This window comes from Lepidochelys olivacea, assembly GCF_965140295.1.
Source record: "Lepidochelys olivacea isolate rLepOli2 genome assembly, chromosome: 6".
Classification (NCBI taxonomy): Eukaryota; Metazoa; Chordata; order Testudines; family Cheloniidae; genus Lepidochelys; species Lepidochelys olivacea.
This window is the reverse complement of record NC_140416.1, coordinates 61,253,970-61,277,608: the sequence shown is the minus strand read 5'-3', so window position 1 is coordinate 61,277,608 and position 23,639 is coordinate 61,253,970. Positions and strand designations below refer to the sequence as shown.

General features: G+C 45.3%; 1 protein-coding gene across 2 annotated transcripts in view; it reads right to left on the bottom strand.

The window, feature by feature from the left end:
- SUSD6 (sushi domain containing 6) overlaps nucleotides 1–23,639 on the bottom strand; it is a 137,759-nt gene that overhangs the window by 107,655 nt on the left and 6,465 nt on the right. The window contains exon 1 of one of the 2 annotated variants that reach the window (XM_084629896.1): nucleotides 4,839–5,172. The exons of the other annotated variant lie outside the window; for it this stretch is intronic. The gene's annotated coding sequence lies outside the window, so the exon portion shown is untranslated. Of the gene's footprint in view, nucleotides 1–4,838; nucleotides 5,173–23,639 lie in introns of those variants that run through there. 2 annotated transcript variants of the gene reach the window in all.

Below are 23,639 nucleotides of genomic sequence, written 5' to 3'. Positions count from 1 at the left end.
TAGCAAAAGCCTTTTAATAACAGAGAGAAACAATGTGGCATTATGTTGGGGAAACACCACCAACAGGATTCATAACACAACCCATGAGCAAAAAAAAAACCCACCCCAGGCAAATTGGGGCATGCCCTTTTCCCTTTGGTTCTTGAGTCCAGCAACCCCAAATCACCCAAAGTCCCAAAAGTCCAATGACCCAAAAGTCTCTGTCCCTGGTCAGGGCAGTCCCAGAGTTCGAAAGTTTATCTGCAGAGCTTTACCTCCCAACCTGGGTGGAAATGGGACGGGGGTAAGAGGCACCTTACACGATCTGAAGCTGACTGCCCCATAGCTCCATAGCGGCGCTCCGCTCCGCCAGCCGCCCCACAAATTCCTTCGCTCCGCTCCGCCAGCCGCCCCACAAACTCCTTTGCTCCGCTCCACGGCCCACAAGCAGCTCCTGCCATCCACACACTGCTCCGCGTTGAACTGCTTCACCAGCCGTCCCGCAAACTGCTCCACAATACATCTTCAGGCTCCCCCACTACTTAACACAACACTCAGTGATTTCAGCTCTTGGGTGAATTCAGCTTATAGTAGGAGAGCCCCAGTGCTGGTGCACTGTCAGCCCAAAGTGAGCTCAGCAGCCTATAACTAGACTTCTAATGAAATCAAAATTAGCTCTGATATTCCACAGTGGAGAGAGGAGGAAGTGCAATTAGCATGTAAGGCCCTCACCAAGGGGCCCATGCCACCAAGTATTACTACTTGTCCCCAGCCTCTCTCCATTCACAGTTTTGGAACCCATGACCCTTGCCTAGCGAGTGCTACTTAGTTGATGGTGAATCCCTCCATCATAACAAAAGGCCACGTACAGTTCCAAGCACAGTTCCCATAATCAGGGTAATAACAATTTATTCTTCCTGCCCCAATAACAGAGACACTGGGGATCCCACAGCAGCCAAAGTGACCATTTGGGCAGCTATGGTCTCATTCTAGGCGTGGTGGGTGTGCCTATGCAAATGAGATCGGCCCCTGAAGTTCTTTTCCACAACTTGCCACACCTCACCACCAGATGTCAGGGTGGAGCTCATCCTGACACTGCTTACAGTATTATATAATTACAGGTTTCAGAGTAGCAGCCGTGTTAGTCTGTATCCGCAAAATGAAAAGGCGGACTTGTGGCACCTTAGAGACTAACCAATTTATCTGAGCATAAGCTTTCATGAGCTATAGCTCACTTCATCGGATGCATTCGATGAAGTGAGCTGTAGCTCACAAAAGCTTTTGCTCAAATAAATTGGTTAGTCTCTAAGGTGCCACAAGTCCTCCTTTTCTTATTATATAATTGTAGCTCATTTTTAAAGTGGGTTCAGGTATACCTTCTTCCCCAAAAAACCCACTGCCAATTTTCTGGAGATTTAGAAATTGCATTTTCTAATTTTTTATTTTTTTTTTAAAGTGTTGTTCTCTCCCTTACTGCTGTGTAGGAGGTCAATGCAACAGGAAAAAAACTGGCTTAACAGAGTGCTGACAATTGCACAGTTATTTTTTACTCAAACTTTCAGTTACAGTAATCTTTAACATGAATTGTAACAATATCAGGTTTAAAAAAAATCGGAAGTGTGATTTTTAAGTTGCCAGTGTCCCTTCAATCTCCTGTATAGCCATAAATTATGATGCCACAAAGAATTTTTACCTCTGCATAGATATAAGCGGAAGAAACAGTGGGTGGGGAAAGAAAAAAAAGGCAGAAACCTGTTTGTAAATCTGCTTCTAAACTAGTCATCTGAAGGATCAGCCACCAACTGCTAACACAAAACCATATTTATGCTTGTATTACATGCCGCTTAACCTTCGAGAATCGAAGTTTAATATGCAAATCATCTTCTGCTTAGTGGTTTTGTCTCCTCTTGATGAGCACAGACACACTACAAGTCCCAGCTACAGATGCGGATTGAGGGGAGAAACCCTCCCTTTTCTGTACACTGCCTGGGCAATTCCTCAGTTTGCTGAGAATAACCATTACACTTCTGCTTTAGCACTGTAAAAAGGAAGCAAGTATTAAAGGTTTTATTACAAAAGAGGAGACAAGGTAATCATCCTCCCAGTTCTGACGCAGGATGTAAGCAGTAAGCTGGTGTCTGATGTCTTTAGCACAGCCTGAGAAAAGGGCTGAACAACTGAGAGTAAAGATGCCTTGGAACTGAACCAGAAATTTTGAGCTTAGTCTCACTGCATGAAAAATTAAAAAAAAAAAAAGTTAAAAAAACCTCTTCCTAAGTGGTAATAAAGAACCTTTTCCTATTGTTCTTACTGAAACTCTCCTGAACAGACTGCATCTGTCAAAAAACAAAACAAAAAACACACAGGAATACTGTGAAAAGACACTGCTGCCAAGAGACGCACTATTACACAATAGCATTTATGGGAACACACACACAAAGCCACCAGGAAGTACGAGTAGACAAGTCCTCTCAGTTTCTCCATTCTTTGCAATTCTAAACACGTCAGAAATGTAGGATGAAAATATTCTGCAACCTCCTACCCCATGCCACAACCAAATAAAAGCTACACTATAAATAAAAGCCATCCAATCACAATAATTAAGCCTCCCAAAAGAATAAACCCATTCAAAACCATGTATATTTGTTGAGACCTATTTAAAGGAACATGATCATTCAAAAAAATTTTTTTTTAAAACCCAGGAGTCACTAGTAATGAGATATTATAACTGAATCATTTGTTTGTGTTATTTACTTTTCTCCATTTCTCTTATACTGGATCCTAAATACGGGTCAGTTTCACTTTTGTTGCAGCTTCTTTCCACCTACTGGTTCTTATATTACAAGCTTGTAATAGTTGTTACAAATTCTTTAGGGGATATTTATAACCAACTAAAAACTTATGACCTATTTGCTATAAACACCACCTAAAATGTTACGCCTAAACTCTGCCAGTGCTTTGTATGTTTGTATAGTGCCTAGCACGATGATGCCCTGGCCTCAAGGTACTACTGCAATACAGATAAATACAGTACTAGAGAAACCTATTGGGCCCCCACCCTAACTGAACTCAAATTTCACATAAGGAGGTGGAAGTTGTCAGATCTGTTTGACCAGCTAAATCATTTAAATTAATAAATAACTAGCTCCCCTATAGCATTTTCCATCAGTAGATTTCAATGCACATCAATAATCTCTACAGAAGACAGGGAATACCAATTTACAGGAATGAGATTTAAAATTGTTCTATACATGTACCAATATCTTATTGCCCAAGATAAGGTATTCAAGAGGTCTCCCTGACACTAGAAAGGATTCTGAAAGGCTGACCAGGATAACTTTAGAGATAGTAGACTAGTAAGAAAATTCAACTTAAAATTGTTAATTATTTATATAGCAGAGTAAATATAAAGAGTGCTTAACCTACACGTCTGTGTTAATTTTTAAAACATTACATAATGGAACTAATCAAAAGTCATCAAATGCATTAATCATTTTCTTCTATTACTCACTAGTTGCAGACCTCCATTCCAAAGTCTGTCTATAAAAATTTTAGGGAAGACAGACCAAAGGCGGCAGTTAAGTTTCCCTTGGCACAGAAGGAAAGTGCGATAATTGTTTCTGTTGTATGTGGTAAATTAATTACAGAATGTATTAACTAGCAACTAGCAGGCTGACTTGTTAGGAATCAAGATCAACATGCTGTCTGCATTCCATGATTAACAAACAATTCCGATGTCAAGTTTCATGGAAGAGGGGTTTTGTTGCAGCAGAGAGGTGCAAACACTTTTATTCTAGCAATTAACTTTTGATCCCACTTGCTCTTTTCATTAGCTGCTCCCACCTTTTCTATTTAACAAATTATTTTAAATCTAGCCTCACACAGAAACTGGCAGAACAGAACTAAAATTAGTATTTAGTACCAATACAAACAAGCATTTTTGTTTTTCAGGAAGTGGCTAGTGAGCAAGAATACTACATTCAAATAGAGCAAAAAGCAAACAAAGAATTTTTAAAAGAAGTGACAATTTTCAAGAAGGAGACAGCAGTGAGACAGAGTTTCAACTTTACTCAGGAAATACACCATTTCTGAAATATCACCCAAGCAGTCTGCTGCTGGAGACACAAAGGAACTAAACACTACCAAGACCTACAAAGTTTGTTTCGCCAGAGAGCTTTTTCTGTCTCTCTCCACCAATTTCCACGGTAAAAAATTAAAAGAAAAAGCTTTTCTTTCACAGACGTCAGAAACAAAAAAGATCTATGAGGTCATCTAGTCCATTCCTAGGGGACATTGTAGGATTGGTCTGTCAGACGCTTTGTCCAGGGTAGTTTTAGAAGACTCAAGCAATGGGATTTCCCCATTTTCCTTGGGAGCCGACCCCACAGCCAACGGGGCAAATGTGATCCTCAGTTGGATGACTATCATCCAACCCCAATGAACTCAGAAAGAGATCCTGCTGTCACGCACTCCCCACACCTGGCCCAACTCCTAGTTACACCCCTTGGTACCCACGGGAGCAGATCTGGCACATTTAAGCCGCAGCTCCCCGGGCGCCCTTCCAGGCAGCCGCTCTCCCTCTTCAATGACAGCTGAGGATGGCACATCAGAGCAGGGACTGCGTGGAAGCGGGGCGGTCCCGAGAGGCTAGTGACAGGTCCCGGCGCCCAGGAGGGTCCCCGATCTCTAGCCAAGTGCTTTCGCGCTGCGAGCGCAGAAGGCCGAGGGGCGTGCGGGCAAGGGGGAGCCCGCCCGCCGGCCCCGGAGATTTCAGCGCTCACCCCAGCGCCAGGCACGTGCCTGTCCGGGGCTGGCACCGAACACCCCACCCCACCGTACGCCCCTGGGAGGCAACTCACCCAGCCGCTCCGTGGCAGGTCACCGGGCGGCGGCGGCGGCGGCAGCCGGCTCCCCTCCCCCCCCGCCTCCGAGGCGCTGGCAGGCTGGGCTGCGGCAAGGCCCGCGTGCCCTTGGCTGTCTGGCTCTGGGAGGGAGGCGGGGAGCAGAGCCTGTCGCAGGGCTCGCGGAATGGACCATTCGCGGCCGCAGACGGATACAAAGTAGCAGCAGAACGTCCCGCCTGCACCAGCGTCTCGCGAGCCGCCGAGAGCGTGAGGCTCCTGCTGCCCCCGCCCTCTCCCCGCCGGCTCAGCCGCCCGCGTGCCTCCGCCTGCGCTCTCGCGCTAGCTCACCTCGAGCGCCGGCCGGGGAGAAGAGAGGAAAGGGGCGGGGCTGAACCTTAAAGGGGCAGAGCCTGGCCCGCCCACCAGCGGAGAGGCAGGGCTGAGGCAGCGCGGGGAACTGCGCGGGCCGGGCCAGGCCAGCGGCGCCTCTGGGCGGGCGGACGCCAAAGGGCCCGCCCAGGTGGAATCCCTCCCGCACCCCAGCTTCAGAAGGGTGATACCCGCTCAGCTGCCATTGCCCGGCCTCCACTTAGCACAGCGCCCTGCACCCAGGAGCGGCACGGGGGCTACCCAATTGTGGGAGCAGGCTGCTACTGTCCCCAGCGGCCGGGTCTGGCCCCACTGCATTGCAAACCCAGCTCCGTGGGACTCGGGCTTGTGGACTGGATGTCTCTATGCCCGCACTTGAGACTCCACACTGCTTCGTAAACCCAGGTTTACAATCGCTGCACCTGGTTTTCACAGCCAAGAAAACATATCCATGCTGCACTACACAAACCCTCTGACTCAGGTCCACGGCTTGAGCTGCAGCCATGCTGCAAAATGACAGCGCTTGGACACAAGCCACAGAGGGATTTACGCTCTTACCCATCCCCCTACCAAGCACTGAAGCCCTGGGGCGGAGTGCTTGCTGACCCCAGTCAGACTAATTTGTGTGTGGACAGAAGTGGGGCATGGGCTCAAACCTGAGTTAGAGCCCAGGCATAGCATGCAGCGTAGACATACCCTATGAATTCAGGTTTCAGAGTAGCAGCCGTGTTAGTCTGTATCCACAAAAAGAACAGGAGGACTTGTGGCACCTTAGAGACTAACCAATTTATTTGAGCATAAGCTTTCGTGAGCTACAGCTCACTTCAGCATCCGATGAAGTGAGCTGTAGCTCACGAAAGCTCATGCTCAAATAAATTGGTTAGTCTCTAAGGTGCCACAAGTACTCCTTTTCTTCTTCCTGTGAATTCAGCCTCACACCACCACTGTAAAGCATCATCAACCCTATTTTAAATGTGGAAATGGAGAATGCTGTTTGGGGTTTTTTTGCATTTAGTTTAAGTCTACTAAGTTTAAGTCAGTTACTTTCTGGTTCTAGTCAGTTTCATTTCTTCCTGCTGTAACTCAGTCTTGAAGGATTTCAGCTTCAAAACACTCCCAGTATTATTTTAAAATGCTTACCAAAACAAATATTTTTTCTTGACTTTTTACTTCCTAAATTATACGAAAACATTTATACTGATAAGATTTGGTAAAAAAATATTTTAATCAAAAGGTAATATCTGAGCCTACACTACATTAAAAGAAATAATACTACCCCTTTAAAAATCCAAGCTAATTTATACCAAGATCCTTGTCACAGTAACTATCTATTTTTATTCATGAATTCTAGTTATGTGGATTCTAGGAACAGAGAAATTCAAACAGTGATCACATTTGTAAATAGGAACACATCTATGTATTTAACCTAAATTTTGTATTTCTCTGTTGCTACTTAGTTCAAATAGATCCCGACCCTTGTCTTTGTAATCACTGTACACATTTCGTCACACTGCATTAGCCACCTTTGTAAACTGTATCTTCTCTGTAATGTACAAGCTAGACTTTCTCAGCCTCAGTTGGTATATGACCTACATAACTGATCAATTTAGTAGCTCTTTTCCAGAACTCCTTCACAATTTACACCCCCTTAAAGGACCAGTGCCCCAAACTGGACCCACTATTCCAGGTGGGGTTTCTCCATGGCCTTGTATATACCTTATAAGGAAATTCTTATCCGTCAGTCCAATGAAGAAACATTTCTCTGCTGAATCAATCAGGACATGTCATGTGTCCATTGAAAGTTCATGATCAGCCAATTTGTGATCAGCTTGTATGATAAACCATTCATTCAGGGTTTTTCTTTGTTTTTAAACTCCAAAGACAATTTGTTTACTTCATACAATACATCTGGGATGAAATTCACACCTAACCGGAGGATCAGCAAAAGCCCACATATTACTTCAATGCTACTTAAACCCTCAAAATACAGTAGAACTTCAGAGTTACGAACTGACCAGTAAATCACACCTCTCATTTGAAACTGGAAGTACGTAATCAAGCAGCAGCAGAGACCAAAGAAAAAAAAAAGAAAAAGAAATACAGCACAGTACTCTTAAACACAAACTACTAAAAATCTAAAGGGAAACCAGCATTTTTGTTCATAGTAAAGTTTCAAAGCTGTATTAAGTTATTGTTCACTTGTAAACTTTTGAAAGATCATAACGTTTTGCTCAGAGTTACAAACAACCTCCATTCCCAAGGTGTTCGTAACTCTGAGGTTCTACTGTAGAACTTGAGACATTCCCATCAATTGTATGAAGTTTGGGGTTATGATTTTATTTGGGGGTGGTTGGTTTGTTTTGTCGTAGGCAAAGCCGAAGATGGAGCAAATGATGTTCTCTCTTCATTCCCTTATTCCATAGTCTTCATTTGGTGGAAGTAGGTAGAATTTTATTTTTTCCTCAGTTATTATAACAGCACTTACATAAGTGCTAAAGAGATAGAAAAGTACAAACAAAAACTTGGTACTGAAATGTAGAAATATTATATGATATACCGAATATCATTATGTAGCCCATGGTTAGTTGTTCAAATCCAATCACATGATGGACACTCAGCTAGTGGTATAATAGTTTCCCCTGGTTTTGTTTACAGTTCCCCTGTTGATGAAGTATAGGACCTTACTGGCCTTCTTGGCTGCAGCTGAAGAGTTTGTTTCCATCTTCATGTTATTTGTAGTATTAATCTCAATGGGTTTCATATCTACAACATTCCACTCAGCAATATTTAGGTTGCCTTATGATTTTTATATCTAATTTAAGTATCACCTGTAGACATCATTCAGTTAAAGGTATCATACAGTCATCTGTCAATTCAGGTGTTTGGTCCAGCGGCAGATTATAGTTTTGTGGGGTCCTGGGCCAGAGCAAATGGGGGCCTCCCCCACCCCTTCCACCTGTAGTCCCATCCCCCTCCCACCCTCCTCCCAGCACTCCTGCCAGGGAGCAGGGTCAGGGCACGGGGGCTTGCCCCATTCCACATGTCCGGTGCTTCTACCAGGGAAGAGGGTTGGGATGCAGGGGCGCTCATTTTCCAGGGCCCCCCAATTGGCCAGGGTCCCTGGGCACGGGTTGACAGATATGACACTGCAGAGGACTTACCAGTTATGGCCTATTTACACTCAAGAGCCACCATGAACGGGATTTGAGTTCTGTACTGGAGGCAATTATCAATCGCACTTCCAAAAGGAGTTTGAGTTAACACTTTAGGGTAAAGCAGAGTAAAAACAAAGGATCTCCAAGTTGGTCATAAACAAGCCATTGTTAACTTCTGATGGATCAGTCTCTACTGGGGTAGTGGCATGAAATGTCTCAATAATATTTGGGTGCAAAATAAAATGTTATACCCACCCACCTAATTTAAGCCTTGTCACCATGTAATGAGAAAAGGACTGGCTAAAGGAACTGTGGTGTTAAGTAGGGGTTAAAATATTTTTCTGGGTATGACAACCCACATTCAACCATGCACAATGAGTCTTTCATTGGAACCCAGAATCATTTATGCTAGGATCAGCAGTACTTAAAAAAAGTCCCGTGGGAATTGGGGCAAATATTTATGGGGCGTTTCTGGCACCAGAGGAAGACCAGGTTGCCAGTAACTTATGAACTCCACTGTGCTGGCTTTCTGTTTCACTGGATTCTACCTAACTGAAGCAAAGGGTTCCATTTCAGAGTAAACCCACAGAAGATTTTTTAATAGTGGCTGCATTTTGCACATGTATAGCACCCTAAGGCTGCCAACACACTGTACAAATACTAATGAATGAAAGCTCACAACGCCCTCTGAGGCACCTCCATCTTAGAGAAATTGAAGCACAGGTTCAAGATCACACAGCAACTCAATGGAAGAACTGGTAAAAGAACCCATATTGCCTCACTCTGACACCTGTGCTTTAACCATTAAACCTCCCTGAACCATGCTTTAAATCTAGACAATTCTAGAGAGGGTTAGGCTTAGGGAAAAGGAGTATATGCCCCACAGCATTGCCAGCCCCACACATTCAAAAATCACAAGTTAAACTTTTTAAAAAAAAAAAAAATCTCATGAGTGGCTTAAAAGTCATGAGATTTAAAAAAAAATTTTGGATTTTTTTGGGGTTGAGCCCTTACAGTACACTCAGTACATGTACTTAAGCTTTTCTCTGCAACCAGGAGAGCTAGAAACATACTTTTAAATGTAAAAAAAACCAAAACAAAACACCAGTCACTTGATTCCCAGGCCTAAGGCTTTAAGGAAAACATCACAAGAAATCCCCCTCTCCTTGGACCAGGGACCCATCTCTTTCATCCATTTGGGCTCTTTCATCCTTTTCCTACATGGGGAGGAAGTAGCTTATAGAACACCAGTTTCAAGGTGCATTCCCAGAGTTGAGGGGATCTTCATTACAGAATAATAATATTTTTAAAAAATCTCTCTCATGGCAGACCAAGACAGGAAATAACAGCTGCCTCATGGTTTTTTCATCCTCACTTAGACACCTACCAGTGTTTTCCGCCTTCAGGGTGTTGACGCCCATGTATTGAGATAATAAACAAAAGAATTCTTCTGTCAACCTGGCAAGGTCTATACCTTGGTTCTTAGGTCAATCTAACTGTGTCTCTCGGGGGTGTAAATATTTCACACCCCTGGGAGACATAGCTAGGTCAACCTAAGTTTTAGGTGTAGACCAGGCCTTAGATTATAACTGCTTTAGAGCAGGGACCATCTTTTTATTCTGTTTGTATAGGGCCCAGCAAAATGGAGTTCTGGTCTATGACTAGGGCTCTTAAGCACTACGGTGATACAAATATTAATAGAACAATTTGCACTCATGTAGGTCACTTTTCCTGTGCACGTCTTTTTGTTCCCATAGGTTTATTTTTTAAGTCAGGGCGGTGGGGGCGTGGGGGCTGGTTGGTTTATTTTATTTTATTGTTTGTTTTTCTTTTCATAAATTGATTTTTTAAAAATTGGATAAACATTGCTTGGTTTTGTTTCATTTTGCTATTTTTGTCAAAATATAACTCTGGAGAAGAGGTGACAGAGATGCAAATGGTAAAATTGTGATGTGAGCTCAGAAGATAGAAGAGAAGACAGAAATGGAGGCACTGCAGAGAGGGGAAAGGGATAGGAACTGAGAAGTGCTGAAGACTGGATAAGTAATTTGCAAGGAGAGGAAGTGAAAAGAAGCAAAAAGGTGGTGAACTGAAAGTGGTCAGTTAGTGAAGGTGGCAGCAGTAAACAGCTTCATTCAAACAAACAAACAAGGTAGTTATGCAAGAGGCACCAACAGGTTAGAAATTGACTGAGTGACTCACATGGCAGCAACAGCTCATAGTTTTCCCTACTTAAAAAAGTTGTTTTGGTTCTTAATCCAAAAAGCTAACATCCACAAATAAACAACTCTTTAAGAGAGGACATACAGAAGACAGTCTGGGACACGAGCCGCAGTGTGCTATCTCCAGCCATCCCCAATTTCTTTTTTAAATGTGTAAGACTTCCCTGAGCACAGCTGCCATCTGTTTATATTGTGTGGATGAAAAACCAAGGCAAGTAGGCAGTCTTCCCACGACTTTCTGTTGCTAGATAGAGCAAATATCCAATCAAGCATCAGGCAGCATTAAATTAGTTCAAAATCAGAGATCCCCCCCCCCCCCCCGCCCAACATCTGTGTTTTCACCTATTTGTTACAGACAGCACCTTAGACAGGAGCAAGTCAATCTGGTGATTTGTGGTATGTCATGACAGCACTTCATTGGTGCCCCCATCCATTACTGCAGAATTTCAGCCTTCTTTTAAAAGAAAGAAAGAAAGAAAGAAAGAAAGAAAGGGCCAGAGGCTCAACTGCTATAAATTGGCCTAGCTCCACCAACTTCATTAGAGTTATGCCAATTTACACTGGCAGCCAGAGGCAACGCATGGGATCATGTGCCCCACCCTACCCCTGTGTTTCAACCAGAGGGGGAAGTTGGGCTGAGTGTGGCTGAGGCAGGGACATGACTGGGAAAGGCACTGGCACCTAGCACTCCCGCTAAGCCCCGCTAGGAGGCACCCGGAGCAGGGAAAAGGGAAGGGGCTGGCAGCGGAGCTCTGCCAGAGGGGACGCAGGGAAGCCCACTGAGTCCCGTCCCTTCCTCGTCCGCAGCCGCAGTTACCGATGCTCGGCAGTAGGTGTCTGGAGCCCGCTCCGCACCCACAACAGGAAGGTGATGGGAGAAGTTGGGAAGGAGCTGTGAGGGGAGTGGGGGCAAGGTACTGCTGGCTTGGAGCAGGTGTGGGAGGCATAAGGGGAGTGGGAAAGGAGGCAGAGGCAATGCGTCGGGTGGTCATGTGCCCCCCTGAACCTTTAAATTGTGTCCCCACCCCCACTATCAAGAGTTACATGTGGCCTCTGTTGGCAGCTGAGAATCTGCCCATAAGTTTCTAGTGCTCCTGGTTGGGACAAAAACCTTCTGTGATCAAAAACAATGAGGAGTCCTTGTAGCACCTTCGAGACTACCAAATTTATTTGGGCATAAGCTTTCGTGGGCTAAAACCCACTTCATCAGATGTATGGAGTGGAAAATACTGTAGTCAGGTATAAATACACAGCACATGAAAAGATGGGAGTTGCCTTACCAAGTGGGGGGTCAGTGCTAATGAGCCAATTCAATTAAGGTGGAAATGGCCTAGTCTCAACAATTGACAAGAAGGGGTGAATCCTAAGGGAGGGAAAATCACTTTTGTAGTGCTAATGAGGCTAATGCAATCAAGGTGGCCCATTTTAAACAGTTGACAAGAAGGTGTGAGTATCAGCAGAGGGAAATTAGTTTTTGTAGTGACCCACCCACTCCCAGTCTTTATTCAGGCCAAATTTGATGGTGGCCAGTTTGCAAGTTAATTTCAGTTTCTTGTTGGAGTCTGATCAGAGTCTGTAAAAGAAAAGCCTGTACCAATAGCTTGAAGGCAGATGTGAACTGTCCCCTTTCATCTCAATATAGTGTTTACTGAAGCTTTGAGATGACAATTTAAATATGTCAACATTATTAATCATTTCACTTCAGATCATTTGAGAAGCATCCAGCTTTTCTGGGATTTTAGGCCTTATCTAATATTTATTGTAGAGGAAGTTATATCAATTGGCCCCCCTCAATCAATTGAAAAGCACCTTGAGTCTGTCTACACAGCATTTTGGAGGGAGCCAGAGGGCACCTCCCAAACCAGGTCAACCCCCTTTCCTAGGCTTCAGAGCCCAAGCTCCAGCCCACAGCACACACTTATAGACAGCTAGTGTGAGTCCTGCTACCCCAAGTCTGTAGACCCAGGCTGGGAGACTTGGTCCCACTTACTCCAAAACGCTGTGTAGACATACCCTTGCGTCCACACAGTTAGGTCTGGACTATGCTTAAAATTTAGATCGCCATAGCTACATCCCTCAGGGATGTGAAAAATCGATACCCTGGAGTGCCGCAGCTATGCCAACCTAACCCCTGGTATTGATACAGTAGGTCAATGGAAGAATGCTTCGGCCAACCTAGAGACCACCGCTTAGGGAGCTGGAGTTCCTACAGCAGCAGAAAAACCCCTTCCATTGCTGTAGGAACCATGTACACTACAGTGTTACAGTGGCACTGTAGCCCCCACTGTGTAGATATGGCCTTAACAGATTGTTGGGGAGGCAGAATTTATATGGGCATGAACCACAGTAGCCCAAACAGGTGGAGGCTCAGTGGACTGCATGCCATTGTGGACATAGCACATAGGCACAATTGGTGCACTCCCCTCTGACAGCTGTCATCTTTGGCAACTCCATCAGCCCACTCAGCATCTCTTCAGCTTCCTCAGTTCACCAGCTGATAAGTCCCTCTGCACTACCCCCAGCCATCTCTCTCAACTTTACCTTCACCGGGAAATGCAGGCCCCTCAGCTCTACAGGTCCCGCTGGGGATCTCCAGCCAGGACTGCACTCTCCCCTACCAGACCCCCTGCACCCTCCATATCACCAGCTGTAGAGTTGCAAACACAAGTCAACATTTGAGGTGGTAGGGAGCATACACAAGGGAGCGGGGCAGGGGGCATGGTTCCAGAGGTTATGCTACAGCTCCCTGCTTCCTCTCTATATTCACAGCTTCTTGCCTCTTCAAAGACAGCAGTATGCGGTCATCTTGACTCAATGTGGCATTGATGGATAAGGAAGAAGGATTTCGTCCTTGGTTTCCTCTCTCCCTCAGATTAAGATTTGATTACTGGTTGCAGCCAATCATCAGTCCCAACCTGCCGTGCTGTTAGTTCATATTTTTTGCTATTGGGTATGGACCTATATTGTCCTTTACCCCCATATGAAAAATAAAATATCACCAGATATATCCTGTATGGGAGGGTAGGGACAGTTCAGATTATTGCCAAACAAAACATCATCATCATCTAGCTGTACCTTTGCTCCTGACTGCAGTAGTACAGGGATCACAACATAAAGACAAACTGTAATGGGCTATAAAAATAGTTTCCAATCACTTGATCCAATGCAAGACATGACTACTACACGTGACAAATCATTTCTTTATACAGACAGCACTATTGACACTTTAAAATAAAGAAGCAGCAGGAAACAGTCATATCGTCTACATGGAAAACATGCACCAAGACAGGAAGTTATAAGCTGGCGCAGGAGACACAGAAAGCTGCAGGGTGATTTCTATAGCTGCTCTGTGCAAATTCTGTATTTTATTTTGACCCTGACTTCCCCTCTCCTTCCACTACCACCTTTTCTTTGTTTAATGAGGATATCTCCACTGAATCAAAGAGAAAAAATAAATCAGAGAAAAACACCCAGTCACCTGAAAAAGAGCATCCTGTGTCTCTGGCTACAGCTTTGATCTTCCTGACCTTACAGCTGCATTTCCTGTTGTAATTCTCATTAAAACAGTAGCCCCCTGCAGGAAAGATGCACAATTTTAATCAACTGAGGTTTTGAAATATTTTCAGGTATTTAAATTTGCTATTTTGTACTTAACACATGTATTCTAATTAAGGGAATTTCACGGTAGTTATCTAAGGGCTTATCTACGCTACCAAGTGTTGACAAAACTTATGTTGACACCCAAAAGTCGACAAAACAAAAATCACCAAAGGGTGTTCACACTTGCTCCCTCTGTGGGCAGATCATGTCCACACTGGGGACACTATCATCGATGTGGTGAGCAATGCACCGTGGGTATGTATCCCACAGGGCAGTGTTGTGAGAAGGAAGAGCTGATCACTGCGTGAGTTCTCCCACAGTTCCCTCAGCTGCTGAGAGCAGCATCATGAGCAGCTCTGTGAGCTCTTCGTGCTGAGGAATAGCAAAAGCAGCAGAGCAGTCTGTCCCCTGCCCTCTGAAGCAGCAGTCTGCCTGCTGCTTTGTTCCTAGTGCAGGGCAAAACAGGAGCATTCCAATGATTCGCTCTTTGTTTGTTCCCCAAAGGGAGCAGCACACAGATACTTCCTGGAGCTTTGAAAGGGGAGGGGCGCATGCCTGCAGGGCAGCAGAGACCAAAACACTGATCTGAGCAATCAGGGCAGGCATTGTGGGATACTGGCGGAAGCCAGTTCTGTGGACAAAACTATCAGCAGTGTCTACACTGGCTCTCTGTAGACAATAAAGAGAGGGGGAAAGACAAAAGTCTCTTGTAGGGGTGTATCAAGGTTCCTTCCCCACTCTGAACTCTAGGGTACAGATGTGGGGACCTGCATGAAAGACCCCCTAAGCTCATTCTTACCACCTTAGGTTAAAAACTTCCTCAAGGTACAAACTTTTCCTTGTCCTTGAACCCTATGCTGCCACCACCAAGCATCTTAAACAAAGAACAGGGAAAGAGCCCACTTAGAGACACCTTCACCCAAAATATCCCCCCAAGCCCTACAACCCCTTTCCTGGGGAAGGCTTGATAAAAATCCTCACCAATTTGCATAGGTGAACACAGACCCAAACCTTTGGATCTTAAGAAAAATGAAAAAACAATCAGGTTCTTAAAAAAATAATTTTAATTAAAAAAAAGTAAAAGAATCACCTCTGTAAAATCAGGATGGTTAAATACCTTACCGGGTAATCAGATTCAAAACATAGAGAATCCCTCTGGGCAAAACTTTAAGTTATAAAAAGACACAAAAACAGGAATATACATTCCATTCAGCACAGCTATTTTACCAGCCATTAAACAAAAGAAAATCTAACACATTTCTAGCTAGATTGCTTACTAACTTTTTACAGGAGTTCTGAAGAGCATTCCTGATCTGTTCCCGGCAAAAGCATCACACAGACAGACAGACCCTTTGTTTCCCCACCCCCAGCTTTGAAAGTAACTTGTCTCCTCATTGTTCATTTTGGTCAGGTGCCAGCGAGGTTATCCTAGCTTCTTAACCCTTTACAGGTGAAAGGGTTTCTGGCCAGGAGGGATTTTATAGCACTGTATACAGAAAGGTGGTTACCCTTCCCTTTATATTTATGACAGGGTGGAAGTTTTTTGTAGCCAAAACTGGGCATTTTTCACAACAAAAGTCCCATTGTAGTGTGTACTCTCTTGCTGATTTGTTGCCAAAAGGGGGTTTTTGGCAACAAAACTTGGTCATGTAGACAAGGCCAAAGGCAGTAGTAAAAAAAACCACTGCAATTTTTGTTTGAGGCTAGGCCTTGGACATTAACATTTAACTGCACCTGTGTTTTGTTTATTGTGGAACAACAACACTTGGCACGTATATAACTTTACATGTTCAAAGCCCTGTGCAGACATTCACTAATATTTTTAACACGATTTTCCATACATCAGACCACTAATCTATCTAGCACTATACCCTGCCTCCAGCACTGACCAGTAGCTTATCCTTCAATGTAAAAATAGATTTCCTCCTAATGCTGTTGACCAACTGTACATAGCATGTGGCTGGGCTTAGAAATACCTTCCTGACCTCTGTGACAATCAGTTTACACTCTGAAGCATGATATCTGATTGCCCATATTCTCATTTTAGTGAGCATGGCCAACTGATTATAAAAAGCTATCCGGACTCTCTCTAGGATAGCCCTAATTAACAATGGAAGATGGATCCACCTATTTTTCAGCACATCTATATTATTAACTAGCTGATTTGTCTACTAGTTAGTTAGTTGTCTACTAGTTAGTTTTTCTTCCCAAGAAAGGTCATTTTGGGTGACATCAGCCAGTTTCAGTGAGATTCCTGGTGGTTTCCAGACAGGTGAGGTAAATGGCAGATTAAGGCAGCAGCTGCAGGACTTAATCAAGCTCTCACTTTTTGGCCTTGGGAAACAAAAACAGGATCTTAGCTGTTCCAGATTCTCTCTTTGTATCTGTTGTTTCTTTTGATCTTTACACAAGAAGAACAATATGGAGAAGCCACACAGGCACAGCTGGGCCCCAAATGACCATGTTCATTAAATAGAGACAAACATGCAAGACCTAGCTATATACACACTACTGTTCTGACCACTTTCTGTGGGCTTCTGAAACATGGAACACAGTGAGCACCACTAAAGGGCTCACAAACTATTTAGAGGGATACTCCCTGTATCTCTACATTACAGTGTCGTAGACCTCGCTGCTTTCGCTTCCCTCTCCATAACCCAGTTCTGAACTTAAAAAGGAAGTGGCTGGAAAGCAGAGACTCTCTTAGGGCATGTCTACACTATGGAAGTCAATTTTTAGTAAGTGATTTTATAGAGTTGATTGTGCGTGTCCCTACTAAGTGCATTAGGTCAGCAGCATGCATCCTCATACTGTGGCTAGCATCAACTCATAGAATCATAGAATCTCAGGGTTGGAAGGGACCTCAGGAAGTCATCTAGTCCAACCCCCTGCTCAAAGCAGGACCAATCCCCAGCTAAATCAACCCAGCCAGGGCTTTGTCAAGCCTGACCTTAAAAATATCTAAGGAAGGAGATTCCACCACCTCCCTAGGAAACGCATTCCAGTGTTTCACCACCCTCCTAGTGAAAGTTTTTCCTAATATCCAACCTAAACCTCCCTCACTGCAACTTGAGACCATTACTCCTTGTTCTGTCATCTGCTACCATTGAGAACAGTCTAGAGCCATCCTCTTTGGAACCCCCTTTCAGGTAGTTGAAAGCAGCTATCAAATCCCCCCTCATTCTTCTCTTCTGCAGACTAAACTATCCCAGTTCCCTCAGCCTCTCCTCATAAGTCATGTGTTCCAGTCCCCTGATCATTTTTGTTGCCCTCCGCTAGACTCTTTCCAATTTTTCCACATCTTTCTTGTAGTGTGGGGCCCAAAACTGGACACAGTACTCCAGATGAGGCCTAACCAATGTAGAATAGAGGGGAACGATCACATCCCTTGATCTGCTGGCAATGCCCATATTTATACATCCCAAAATGCCATTGGCCTTCTTGGCAACAAGGGCACACTGTTGACTCATATCCAGCTTCTCGTCCACTGTAACCCCTAGGTCCTTTTCTGCAGAACTGCTGCCGAGCCATTCAGTCCCTAGTCTGTAGCGGTGCATAGGATTCTTCCGTCCTAAGTGCAGGACTCTGCACTTGTCCTTGTTGAACCTCATCAGATTTCTTTTGGCCCAATCCTCTAATTTGTCTAAGGCCCTCTGTATCCTATCACTACCCTTCAGCGTATCTACCTCTCCTCCCAGTTTAGTGTCATCTGCAAACTTGCTGAGGGTGCAATCCACATCATCCTCCAGATCATTTATGAAGATATTGAACAAAACCGGCCCCAGGACCGACCCTTGGGGCACTCCACTTGATACCGGCTGCCAACTAGACATGGAGCCATTGATCACTACCCATTGAGCCCGACAATCTAGCCAACTTTCTGTCCACCTAATAGTCCATTCATCCAGCTTCTTTAACTTGCTGGCAAGAATACTGTGGGAGACCGTGTCAAAAGTTTTGCTAAAGTCAAGGAACAACACGTCCACTGCTTTCCCCTCATCCACAGAGCCAGTTATCTCGTCATAGAAGGCAATTAGATTAGTCAGGCATGACTTGCCCTTAGTGAATCCATGCTGACTGTTCCTGATCACTTTACTCTCCTCTAAGTGCTTCAGAATTGATTCCTTGAGGACATGCTCCATGATTTTTCCAGGGACTGAGGTGAGGCTGACTGGCCTGTAGTTCCCAGGATCCTCCTTCTGCCCTTTTTTAAAGATGGGCACTATATTAGCCTTTTTCCAATTGTCCGGGACTTCCCCCAATCGCCATGAGTTTTCAGAGATAATGGCCAATGGCTCTGCAATCACATCTGCCAACTCCTTTAGCACTCTCGGATGCAGCGCATCCGGCCCCATGGACTTGTGCTCGTCCAGCTTTTCTAAAATAGTCCCGAACCACTTCTTTCTCCACAGAGGGCTGGTCACCTCCTCCCCATGCTGTGCTGCCCAGTGCAGTAGTCTGGGAGCTGACCTTGTTCGTGAAGACAGAGGCAAAAAAAGCATTGAGTACATTAGCTTTTTCCACATCCTCTGTCACTAGGGGGTTGCCTCCCTCATTCAGTAAGGGGCCCACACTTTCCTTGACTTTTTTCTTGTTGCTAACATACCTGAAGAAACCCTTCTTGTTACTCTTAACATCTCTTGCTAGCTGCAACTCCAGGTGTGATTTGGCTTTCCTGATTTCACTCCTGCATGCCCGAGCAATATTTTTATACTCTTCCCTGGTCATTTGTCCAATCTTCCACGTCTTGTAAGCTTCTTTTTTGTGTTTAAGATCAGCAAGGATTTCACTGTTAAGCCAAGCTGGTCGCCTGCCATATTTACTGTTCTTTCTACACTCTCATGGAGTGGTGCACTGTGGTAGCTATCCCACAGTCCCCACTGCCCATTGTAATTCTGGGTTCAGCTCCCAATGCCTGATGGGGCAAAAACATTGTCACGGGTGATTTTGGGTACATGTCGTCAGTCTCCCCTCCCTCCCTCTTGAAAGCAATGGCAAACAATCGTTTCGCGCCTTTTTTCCTGGGTTATCTGTACAGATGCCATAGCACGGCAAGCATGGAGCCCACTCAGCTGCACACTGCTTTTGTGAACATTATAAATACCTTGCGCATTATCCTGCAGTATGTGCAGGACCTAGCTAGGAGCTGCCAGCACGAGGAAGATTGTGAGGAGGACATGACACAGACATTCCTGAAAGCACGGGCTGTGGCAATTGGGATATTATGGCAGTATTGGGGCATGTTGATACAGTGGAACGCCGATTCTGGACCTGGCAAACAAGCACAGACTGGTGGGACCACATAGTGTTGCGGGTCTGGGATGATTCCCAGTGGCTGCGAAACTTTCACATGCGTAAGGCCACTTTCATGGAACTTTGTGAGTTGCTTTCCCCCACCCTGAAGCGCAAGAATACCAAGATGCGAGCTGCCCTGACAGTTGAGAAGCGAGTGGCAATAGCCCTGCGGAAGCTTGCAATGCCTGACTGCTACCGGTCTGTCAGGAATCAATTCAGAGTGGACAAATCTACCGTGGGGGCTGCTGTGATCCAAGTAGCCAGGGCAATCAATAACCTTCTGCTAACAAGGGTAGTGACTCTTGGAACTGTGCAGGTCATAGTGGATGGCTTTCTGCAATGGGTTTCCCTAACTGTGGTGGGGCTATAGACGGAACCCATATCCCTATCTTGGTACCAGACCACCTTGCCAACCAGTACATAAACCACAAGGGGTACTTCTCAATAGTGCTGCAAGCACTGGTGGATAACAAGGGCCATTTCACCGACATCAGCGTGGGATGGTCAGGAAAGGTACATGACGCTCACATCTTTCGGAACGCCGAGCTGTTCGAAAAGCTGCAAGAAGGGACTTTCTTCCCAGACCAGAAAATTACCATTGGGGATATTGAAATGCCAGTAGTTATCCTTGGGGACCCAACCTACCTCTTGCTTCAATGGTTCATGAAGGCGTACTCAGGCAGCCTGGACAGCAGTAAGGAGCAGTTCAACGATCAGCTGAGCAACTGCAGAATGGTGGTAGAATGTGCCTTTGGATGTTTAAAAGGGCACTGGCACTGTTTGCAGAATAGGTTAGACCTCAGCGAAAGCAATATTCCCGCTGTTATTGCTGCTTGCTGTGTGCTCCATAATATCTGTGAGAGTAAGGGGGAGACATTTATGGCAGGGTGGGAAGCTGAGGCAAATTGCTTGGCGGCCAATTTTGAACAGCCAGACACCAGGGCGATTAGAAGAGCACACTGAGGCATGCTGTGCATCAGAGAAGCTTCGAAAAACAGTTTCATGACTGACCAGGCTATGGTGTGACAGTTGTGTGTGTTTCTCCTTGATGCAAAGCCAATCCCCCTCCCCCACTTCAACCACAGCTGGCACAGGAAATAAAGTCCCTATTGTTCTGAATCCATTCATTCATTATTTATTTTTTTAAAAAAACCTTGAGATCACTGACAACACTGACTCGTAAAAGGTAGCCCAGGTGGGGTGGGGGAGGAGGGAAGAACGAGGCCACATTGCTTATTGTAGCCACACTACAAATCAAAGCTGTTTGAATGCCAGCTTTCTGTTGCTTGGGCCATCCCCTGGAGTGGAGTGGCTGGGTGCCCGGAGCCTCTCCCGCCACGTTCTTGGGCGTCTGGGTGAGGGGGATATGGAACTTGGCAAGGAGGGCAGGCTATTACACAATGGATGCAGCGGGGGTCTCTACTGTAGTTGCATTTCCTGCAACTCCACCTCATCATGTCCATTTGCTCCCCCATTAGCCTCAGCATCTCCTCCTGCATGTTCCAATCATGCTCATTGTCTGCTTTCCTGGCTTCTGCCACTGAATGCCTCCATGCATTCAGCTGTGCCCTATCAGTGCGGGAGGACTGCATGAGCTCTGAAAACATGTCATCACGAGTCAGTTTTTCGCCTTCTAATCTGCGATAACCTCAGGGACGGAGTTAATGCGGGGAGCATAGAAACATTTGCAGCTGCAGGGGGGGGGTAGGGAGAGTAGAATTTAAGAAGATACATTTCTGAGAACAAAAGGGAGACTCTTTCACAGTGAATCAAGCAATTCACAGCAGACAGCACATGTGTTTTAGGTACAAGGTCGCATTTTGCCTTTTATTGAGCACCTGCCGGTATGCTGACACATCACACATGGCTGGGCAACAGAATTCAGTTTCCAGGCAGCCATGGTAAGCCAAAGGGTACGCGGGGTTGGCTTCTTCTGCATTCATAACATGTGGGAATGGTTTCAAACTGCAATGGGTTTAAAAGGCAATGGGTTTGCCTTTTAAAAGGAGAGTCTGTGGTTGCTGTTTAAAAGGAGGGGCTGTGGTTTTGGGATGGGTGTGCAGCACACTCCCCCCCAGCATGGCTATTCTTTTGGGGAGGGATAGCTCAGTGGTTTAAGCATTGGCCTGCTAAATCCAGGGTTGTGAGTTCAATCCTTGAGGGGGCCATTTAGGGATCTGGGGCAAAAATTGGGGATTGGTCCTGTTTTGAGCAGGGGGTTGGACTAGGTGACCTCCTGAGGTCCCTTCCAACCCTGATATTCTATGATTCTAGGATGATCCCTTTTAGCCAAGCACAAACAGCCCAGCATAACTGGGGTTTAATGTGCCAGGGATTACCAAACAGAGGGGATTACGGTTCCCTTACAAAACTTCCCCTTTTTCAACCAGATGACCATGAATGATATCACTCTCCTGAGGATAACACAGAAAGATAAAGACCGAATGTTGCATGAATGCGACCAAAACCCGGGACCATTCCCTGCCATGCTTTGTGCTGCAATGATTCCAGACTACTTGCTACTGGCTTGGCGTGGTAAATTGTCCTACTGTGGAGGACAAAATAAGGCAGCCCTCCCCAGAAACCTTCTGCAAAGGCTTTCAGAGTACTTCTAGGAGAGCTTCATGGAGATGTCCCTGGAGGATTCCCGCTCCATCCCCAGACACGTTAAACTTTTCCAGTAGCTGTACTGGCCGCAAATGCATCCCAATTCTTCAGGGCAAATTAAACACAATTGCTTTTAACCCCTGTAGTGTAGTTACAAATGTGCACTCACCAGAGGTGCCTTCCTGCCTTCAGGGTCTAGGAACAATATGCCCTGGGAGGGTATTGGCGCCAGGGTAATTTGATAGGTCCTGGCTGCCGGGGAGAATGGATTCTCTGCTTGTCTGCTGCGCATTCTCCTCCTCCTCCTCTTATTCATCCACAAAATGCTCCTCCATGTTGTGTGAGGCTGCCACCTTGCAGGGGTCCATGGACAGTGGTGGGGTAGTAGTAGGGTCCCCCCCTAGAATAGCATGTAGCTGATCTGGGGCTCTGACCTGGAGTGACCGTTTGCCTCCTTAGTCTTTTGGTAGGCTTGCCTGAGCTCCTTAATTTTCACACGGCACTGCTGTGTGTCCCTGGTGTAGCCTCTGTCCACCATGTCCTGTGCGATTTTGGCACATATATCAGCATTTCTTCTGCTGGATCGGAGTTCTGCTTGTACAGATTCTTCTCCCCATACAGCAATCAGGTCTAGTGTCTCCTTTTCGCTCCATGCTGGAGCTCATTTGCGATTCTGGGACTGCATGGTCACCTGTGCTGCTGAGCTCGCCATGTTGAGCGAACAGGAAATGAAATTCAAAAGGGCCTGGTGCTTTTCCTGTGTACCTGGCTAGTGCATTGGAGTTGAAAGTTCTGTCCACAGCAGTCACATTGGAGTACTCTGGGATAGCTCCCAGAGGCCGATAGCATCAAATTGCACAGCGCTGCGTCTACAGTACCCCAAATTCCACCCAGGAAGGTTGATTTTAGCACTACTCCCCTCGTCGGGGAGAAGTACAGCAGTCGATTTTAAAAGCCCTTTAGGACGACGGAACTGGGTTGTGTTATACAATTGACCTAACGAGGCTAAATTCGACCTAACCTCATAGTGTAGACCAGGCCTTACACACTATAGCCTGGTGGTTAGGGCACTGGTCTGCAATGCAGGAGACTTACAGTCACTTCTCTTCTTTGCCTGATTCAGAGTGATAGGGACTGGGAGGGGTGGGGGGCGGGGGGGAGAGAAAGAAAGAAATCTAACCACCCATACACCTCTTCTCAAATCAAAAAGCTGAAAACCTCAGGTTTCCGTCCAACAAAAACAGACAGAATTCAATTTTTGCAAAAACATTCAAGAGATTTTGGTTTCTTTCCAATGCAGAACAAAAACAAATGTCAAAGCCTAGAAAGTTGCTGTGAAAGGAAATTGTTGTTCCCCCATCAGTTCTAGCAAGATTCAAGTGTATGCTGTTAAATGACTGAAATATTTCAGGGTGATACCAGTTGCATGTCATACAAAGAACATTTATTTTTGCATCTTAACCCGATTCAGAAATTATTTCATAATCCAGTGGTTATGGATTTTGTTTTTACCCAGCATTAGTGATACCATACCACACCAGTCCCACTTTGTCAATATACTACCTCTT